General features: G+C 38.3%; 1 long non-coding RNA gene across 1 annotated transcript in view; it reads left to right on the forward strand.

Moving 5' to 3' along the window:
* The first annotated feature begins 3,853 nt into the window (after positions 1–3,853).
* Positions 3,854–7,476, forward strand: part of LOC106941248 (uncharacterized) — a 41,932-nt gene continuing 38,309 nt past the window's right edge. The window contains exon 1 of the long non-coding RNA XR_001423314.1: positions 3,854–5,991. This is a non-coding gene — a long non-coding RNA (uncharacterized LOC106941248). The remainder of the gene's footprint in view (positions 5,992–7,476) is intronic.

The raw sequence follows: 7,476 nt of genomic DNA on the forward strand, positions 1-7,476 counted from the left end.
AATGTTGTTTCAATCATTCTGTGCTATCTGGGAAGTTAAAAAGTAGTAGTGGACTGATCCCATATATCACCTAAAAATAGCTGTCCTATTGATGAGTACTCAACTTATGAAACACACAACCAGCTTTCCTGTAGATATAGGTTATCCTTGGGTTACACTAAGGCAAACGTGACTAGAATGAAATTTTGGTGCTTTTATCCAAATAAGTGCTTCTGATTGCGAGTTTTTAATGTATGTATCTCTGCAAGCCTGCATTCAGAATGCAACCAGCCCACTTGAGTTAGCTTGACAACCAGATTGCTTTCACCTTGGTATTTACTCTGTTGTTGTCTCACCTCTTTGTCTCGTGTAACTCAGAAACATAGCAGCACAAGATATCTGTATTGTCTTGAAGTTGCAGGGCCTTCTTACCATACCCTTAATCTTTTGCTTCCTTCACAGTCAGAGCTACTAAAAGAAGTTTGTATATTATTTCCTGTAGTTTGATAAAGTAAAAGATTACTTCAAATCTACATCCGCCAGGGAACGGGTACGAAGCAGATATGACTCTAATGAGAGCACAGCCCAGGAGTTGGCAGCTGCAGCCATGGGCCCGCTGTTATCCCTCTGACCCCAGCTTGAGGACACCCTCGGTCACCCCTCTCTGTAATCATTGACCTGTTACCTGTGGCAACCGAGCCACAACACACACTGCCCAACTATGTCTCTGCTGATAATAAGGCGATAGCACCGCCACAGCCTCGCTTTCAGACAGCGACGTGGGCACGGTTTCTCACGCTTCTGATGGATGTTAGACCTCTGGGAGGTTCGGTCGCCCTAGCTGACCTTCGGAGGTCCTTCTTTTTTTTGTTTCCGAGAAGGTTCAGGGAAAAGCTGTTATCGTTCCTCAAACAGAGCGTTGCTGTGAAAACATGCATGCTCATCCAACCGTGGGTCCTCTTGGAAAGGTTTTATTAACAGTCGTGAGTGCATACATGAATTAATTCTGACATGCAGCGATCAAGCTCTCAGTAGTCTCGGGCTACCCTATTAAAGGCAATGAAACAAAATGAGATCATAGTAAATTGTTCCATAACCTTTTAATATTAATCTTGTACTGTTTAGCTTAAAAATATCACATCTGTGTGAAGGAGGAAAGCATAACAGGTAGGAGGATTTCAGATATTGACTTTTTGACATGTCCTTGGCAAAGGTTCTCCAAATCTGTCTGATTGTAAGCACATCTCTTGTCTTGAGTCCCCTTAAGCTAAGACCACATATCTAAATACTGAACTTTGTCTTATTTTTCTATTACTAAGTCATTCTATTATTTTTATGAAATTAATTACTTTATGCAGTGTCATTAATTTCTAGCTTGTTTTTATCCGACCCTTAAAGGTTTTCAACCAAAACTGATATTTGGAACAATTCATAACTCTTCGCCTGCTATGACAAAATCCTGTATTCCGTCTGATGCTCCCACCACCGTGTTTTAGTGGGAATGGTGTTCTTTCCATGATTCCCAGTGGTTGTTTGTGGAAAACTTACCCGCAGACACTATGGCCCAGATGTTCAACAACCTTCCACTGGGTTTTGGGAGACCTATGTGTGTCTTGTAATCCTGCTCCTCAGCCTAGACATATTGACATCGCAGGAGATTGCTGCAACATAAAGACCAGCAGTAATTCCTGCAGCTTCTTTGGTGCCTCTTGGTCGCCCCACTGTACAGTTGCTGTCTCGACTTTTAACCTGTTTTGGAGAAAAGTCCAGTTTTTGTAATGTCCCCATTGTTCTGTACTTCCTTCAATAACAGATGGCTGCAGTCACTGTTTCATGGTACGTACAGAACGTTTTTTGTACCCATCTCCTGACTGATACCTTTGTACAATCAGTTCCTCGAGATCAAATGAAGGATCCTAAATCAACATCAGATTCACTACATTTCAAATTGATTTACTTTGAATATGTAAATATTTAGTTCGCACTTATTACAGTACAGCATACATTTCACAATATCAAATAAGACTTAAGGAAGCATAGCCAAAAAATAAAAAATAAAAATAGCTGACATATTAAAAAAGGAGTGAGAAGAAGTGTAGCTTATTGTCCTTCACCCCTTTGTTCAACAAAAACAATTATAAATACCCATATGAACACATACACACACATTCACACACGCACATCTGCCTCTATATATCCATATGGATGAGTACACACGTATGTATATCTATTCACACACACATCTGTGTGAACATTCAAATATGTTTTTATACATCTACTAATGTGTGGGATTCTCCATAATCACCATCTCAATTAGATGCTAGTTGTGCCCTCAAGAAGACCAAATACTAAGCTAGTTTAATAAGGTACTAATTTAAACATACGTCCATTTATAATACATTTACTAACACATTTGATGTATTAGTGCAGGTTATATAGGTGGAAAAGGTTTCCAAATCATTTCACAAAATTAAATTTTTTACCATACATTTAAACAAGAGTTCAAATGAAAGCCACAAAATTACAGGGGGTCAGGCCTAACAAAGCCAGGCCGAGCTCTGAACTACCATGCAGGTTTAACACCTACACTGAGCTTTATGGGGGTTTAACAGAACTTTCTGCACCCAGAACGAAGTTTGAATGCAATCTACTCAGAGTGACTGACTCAGCTGTCCTTGTGTGTGTCCAATTTTAAGTTTTTCTTTTTTTTTTTTTGCAGTACAAAGTGGGGCGTGGTACCGCACTGCAGCACGGTGAAGGGGAGGGGGGTGGAAACAGGCCGGAGTAACCATCAGGTAGTGAGGATGGCAGCGAGTTTTGGTTCTCGCCAGAGCCTCCGCCCACTTTTTTCCACACGTCCCCCCTCAGCCTTCTCGGGCCTACCTCGTTCCCTTTTCTCTTCTCCTTCCCTTTCTGGCTGCCATCTTTGGGTGCTCGGCTCAGAATGGTCTGTGTCTGAGAGCAGTGGCCTGAAATAAAAGTAAGAGGGGGCCCTCTGTGCTGGAGAATGCTGGGCTTTGTCTCAGCTGCCATCCATACTGTCTGGAGATGTGGCGTGGACTGAGCACAGAGAGGATGTGATTGGAAAATGAAAACTGGAGAACGCCGGCCTATTCCAGGAGAATCAGCACCGTTCGCCTCAGACGCTGGAACACGTCGCCGGTTCACATTTTTCAGGGGAGAAAATGAGAAATAACTGCTTTTAGCAAATTTGGGATAATTTAACTTCTCAAAATGTAAAAGTTACACAAAAGAACGATCAGTTCTAAGTACGTCATTTCACTTACATGTTTTGTTTTATGACCTTAACCTAGCTAGCCAATTCATCAAGTCACTGCAGTATTTTAGATTTTTATTGGCTCTGTGTTCAACTTCACCTCTAATGAAAGGGAGTACTTTATTATACTTTCTCCCTAAATGGAACTAGTACAAACAAAATGTGCCAAAAAGTCCACAGGATTAATCACTTTGTTACATTTTCAGATTTGGTCAAATTAAGAGACTGAAGTCTAATAAAGTGCACAAGTGCGGGGAAAAGTTGAACTTCTCATAAATGAAAAGATACTTCTTTTCTCACCAAAATTACAGTTTTTAATTTAGCATAATGTCTACAAAGATGTTTATTATATACGACATTTTCTAAATGTAAATCCAAAACAATTAATTCAGACTATAGATATGTTCATATTAGTATAGAAGTTTTCTTTTAAAAATAAACATATTTAATAAAGTTCCCGTGTTTAACCCAAAGGCACAATTTACTATGCGAGTAATAAGAAAAAAAAATCAAAATAAAAATAACATGAAATTATTGGTAATTATAAAGTATCAGATTAAAACAGAAGTAATCTGAAAAAAAAAGGTGTGTATGGTGTTTTTTTTGTTTTGTTTTTTTTTTTGTCCTGAGTCACATCACAGGGGATCAATATGAACCTGTGTCACCCTGTAATCCTCGTAGGCTATAGCATCCATAGTCAGCCCATATACAACACACACATCCACACACTCTCTCACACACATAAACTCTAATCCTGCAGGTTATTTCTGTGCTTATGGATATAGGTTGCAGAGCCCGGTCACTGGGTTCAGCTGTAATATCACTTGAATGCAACTTTACTACACACAGACATGCACGCACACACCTTGTAAAGCAGGTTTTCTCAGCTAGTACATGTGTGTGTGTCTGGGTGTGTGTGTGTGCGTGTGTGTGTGTGTGTGTGCTTCTAACAAAAGCTTACAAAATACGTTGTCATTTTAGCTTCATTAACATTAAATAGCGATGCAATTCTTTAATGTTAAAGTTCTTCATGCACCTTTTTTGTAAGTAAAGAACTAAGTCAGAAAATTCCAGAAGAGTTTAATTCTTTTTGAAACAAAATTGGTTCAGTACATTTAAAAAAAATAGTCAAATCACATTGTAATATTTCTTTGTAAAGATGTGTATTTTTTTTTAAATGTGGGTATTAATCATAATATAACTTTTATCCAGCCTTAAGAAGCATAATAATATATTAAAAATACATTAATAACTTCCTGAACACTTAAAGTGTTATGGTTTGCCCAGACGTACTAAACAGACAATCTTTAGGAAAAGGTTTGTATGATATTTCATTAGCTGTCTAGCTATAAAAAAACGAGGAAGTATATAAGCCTTTTCTTTGATTTCAAATAAATATAAAATGCAGTACTATCTGGAACCCATCCAACATACAGAATAAAAGCTGCTCTGATTAAGCATACTTTACCCGGTTATTTTATTTTATTTTATTTTTTTACAGGGGCTCCGATGCAGAAAAACTTCTGTAAATGTCAGAGTGGTCCTTTAATATCCATGTTTTTCACTCCCTCCTCTGATGTTTCATCAATAAAGCATTTGCGAGATTAATTGGGCAACAGCAGCACGTCCGGACTTGTCTTTAAAGTACTTGTGACGTCGGGGAGAGAAACTGATATTTATTAACTCACAAGAGGAGAAACAATAGGCCATTACAAGTTGGAATATCCATAAAATCAGAGTTGTTTTGCCATAGTGAAATAAAAGTTGCCATTTTGAATGTTTTTGATAAGGGATCTAATTTGAGTGCGGAGGAACACATTTAGATCATTAGCAATTTTATTGTATAATTCGACTGTTAACAGTTTTTTTTAGCTAGCCATTATAACATATTAAACATTTTTTAATTGTATGTTGTTAATATTTCAAACCATGTAATATAATATTTGAAAAGGAAAAAAAAACAGTGAATATGTAATTGGAAAATAACTTCTGATGGAGTTAAAAGTTGCTAAAGGTGTAACACTGAACTTCAGCTTTGTTCCATCTTCAAATAAGTGATAACTTGTTCTAGGATGCTGTTGTGCTTCATAATTTAAATTTTGATTTATTTTTCAGTGGCTATAATTAGCTTTTTTACGAATAAAAATGAGTGCATTTTTCCTTAAAGTCCTTCCTGGGAGTTCAATAAAACAGCAAATAGTGCTTTTTCGAGCGGCGGAGGGGGCAGGAGAGGAGAGGGGGAGTGAGGCTGCCTCTGATAATCATCTCTACGCAGCCTAGTTTTTACACATATTTCCCCGTTATGAGCCGTCTTCTCCTCTCTCTCGCACACATTTGGAGTTATTAAATTAGATTCAGAGTAGCGTTGTGTGTCTGCTCGGACACCGGGGCAGGTTGTGTAAGTGCTTCACCTCAGTTGAACTTCGGCGCATCTGTGTTCGTCGGCGGCGAAGGACTCGGCAGCTTCTCCGTGTCCCCGATGAACTCTGCGACATAGCCGGGGAGAGAGACGCGGGAGACGGGGTTTACAGCCTTTCGAGACCCGGGAAGCTCCTCTTGGAGAGTGCCTGTCGATATATCCTCTTTACCAGCATTTTACAAGCCAAAATTGCCGCATTTAGGGATATTTTTTGTAGTGTTTTTTTCTGCTGGGGGAAAATAATAGGAAATAAAAAAACCCGCGGAGGAGGAAGTGACCAGCCAACAAACTTCACACATGAACTTGAGGCATAACGGTAAGTATTAATACCGCTTTTGTCTTTATTTATTTGCTTTATTTTTAGAAATTAGTCGGACTACAGCAGCAGTTCGTGTTTCGACTCGACAGCAGCGGATGTCATTTCTCCCAGACTGGGTCAGCGGATATTGACGCTGCTGTGGCCGAAACAATCCGCTGTCCTTCAGCCTAGAAGTTTTAACAGCGGCGTGACAAACCTGCGCTTCTTCAGCTGCTGTTGCAAATTTAAGCATGACGTCCAAACAGTCCCACAATAGACAGTCGATATAGTCAGGAAATAATGCGAAAAAGGAGGTCGCCGTTTGGTGCCCTAGTTTCTCCGCGCAGACACGCATAATCTTCCACCTTTTTTTTCCGCTTTTGTTGTCCCCTCAAAGCAAACGCAGATAAGGCGGCCGGGCGGATCATCACATCAGTCCAGCGGGGAAACATCACAAAGTGGGCAATTAGGATTTCAGTATGAAATGTGCGTTTAATTAGTTCGCCCAGGATTAAAGCCTATGTAAGACAAGAAAACACAGCTCTGCGGCTTTGCCCCCTCATCGATGTGTCACTGTGGTTTCCCTCAGAGAAGTTTTGCACAAAATTAATTCAGGAGATAACCCAACAGTAGCTGAATGTCATTTTAAAAGAGGCAATCCAGTGGTGTTTTATTTATTTATTTATTTATTTATTACCCATTACCAAATGTACACTGCAAATAAAAAATACACAAGTGAGTAATAAAAATAAAGAGATTTCTGTAACAGAATTTCACAAGATACAATGTTTTGACAAGCAGGCGCTAAAGAAAAAGAAATAAATTTGCCCTGTGTGTATTTAGGTCAGTGACATCACATGAGGCTCAAGATTTTTTGATAGATTCTGAATAGAAATTAACCAATGGGAAATCAGAGTTTGCCAATTTTCCTTTTATGGAGGTTCATTGGTGATTGGCAGGTGAAATAGTAAAAAAATATTTTATTTTTTTTTGGCCCCCATTCATTAAACGTATTAAAGCTAAGAATTCCTATTGTTTTCGGTTTTATTAACTCATAAACCAACAGCATCCACTTTGATACTCTCTTTTTGAGTGTAATATGCTTTGATTTATAAACGGCAATAATGTATTTAAACATTATTCCTCGGTTTTTTTTCTTTTGTGTGTTATAGCTTATATATATAAAAAAATCATAATCAGTGCAAATCTTAAATCTGTGTTTCAGACCTTAAAGAAAGCTGCAAATATTTATTATGTTCATATTTATCTAATTTATTCATTTGATTAATTCATTTGAATAGTTAGTTCTCCTTTGACTCTGTTCAGCTTGATGAATTTAAATGAGGCAGAAGAATAAAGTCAGTCAACTGGCATTGGAAAGCAATACGGTAAAGAAGTGACCTTTGACACATTTCGTTACATATTCTGAAACATTCAAGTATAAGCCACTTCCGTGTGTTTAGCTTGGAGATGCACTGATCTGGCTTTTTTTTTTTTTTTTTT

This window comes from Poecilia latipinna, unplaced genomic scaffold (assembly GCF_001443285.1).
Source record: "Poecilia latipinna isolate Pla-1442-1.1 unplaced genomic scaffold, P_latipinna-1.0 Scaffold92, whole genome shotgun sequence".
Classification (NCBI taxonomy): Eukaryota; Metazoa; Chordata; class Actinopteri; order Cyprinodontiformes; family Poeciliidae; genus Poecilia; species Poecilia latipinna.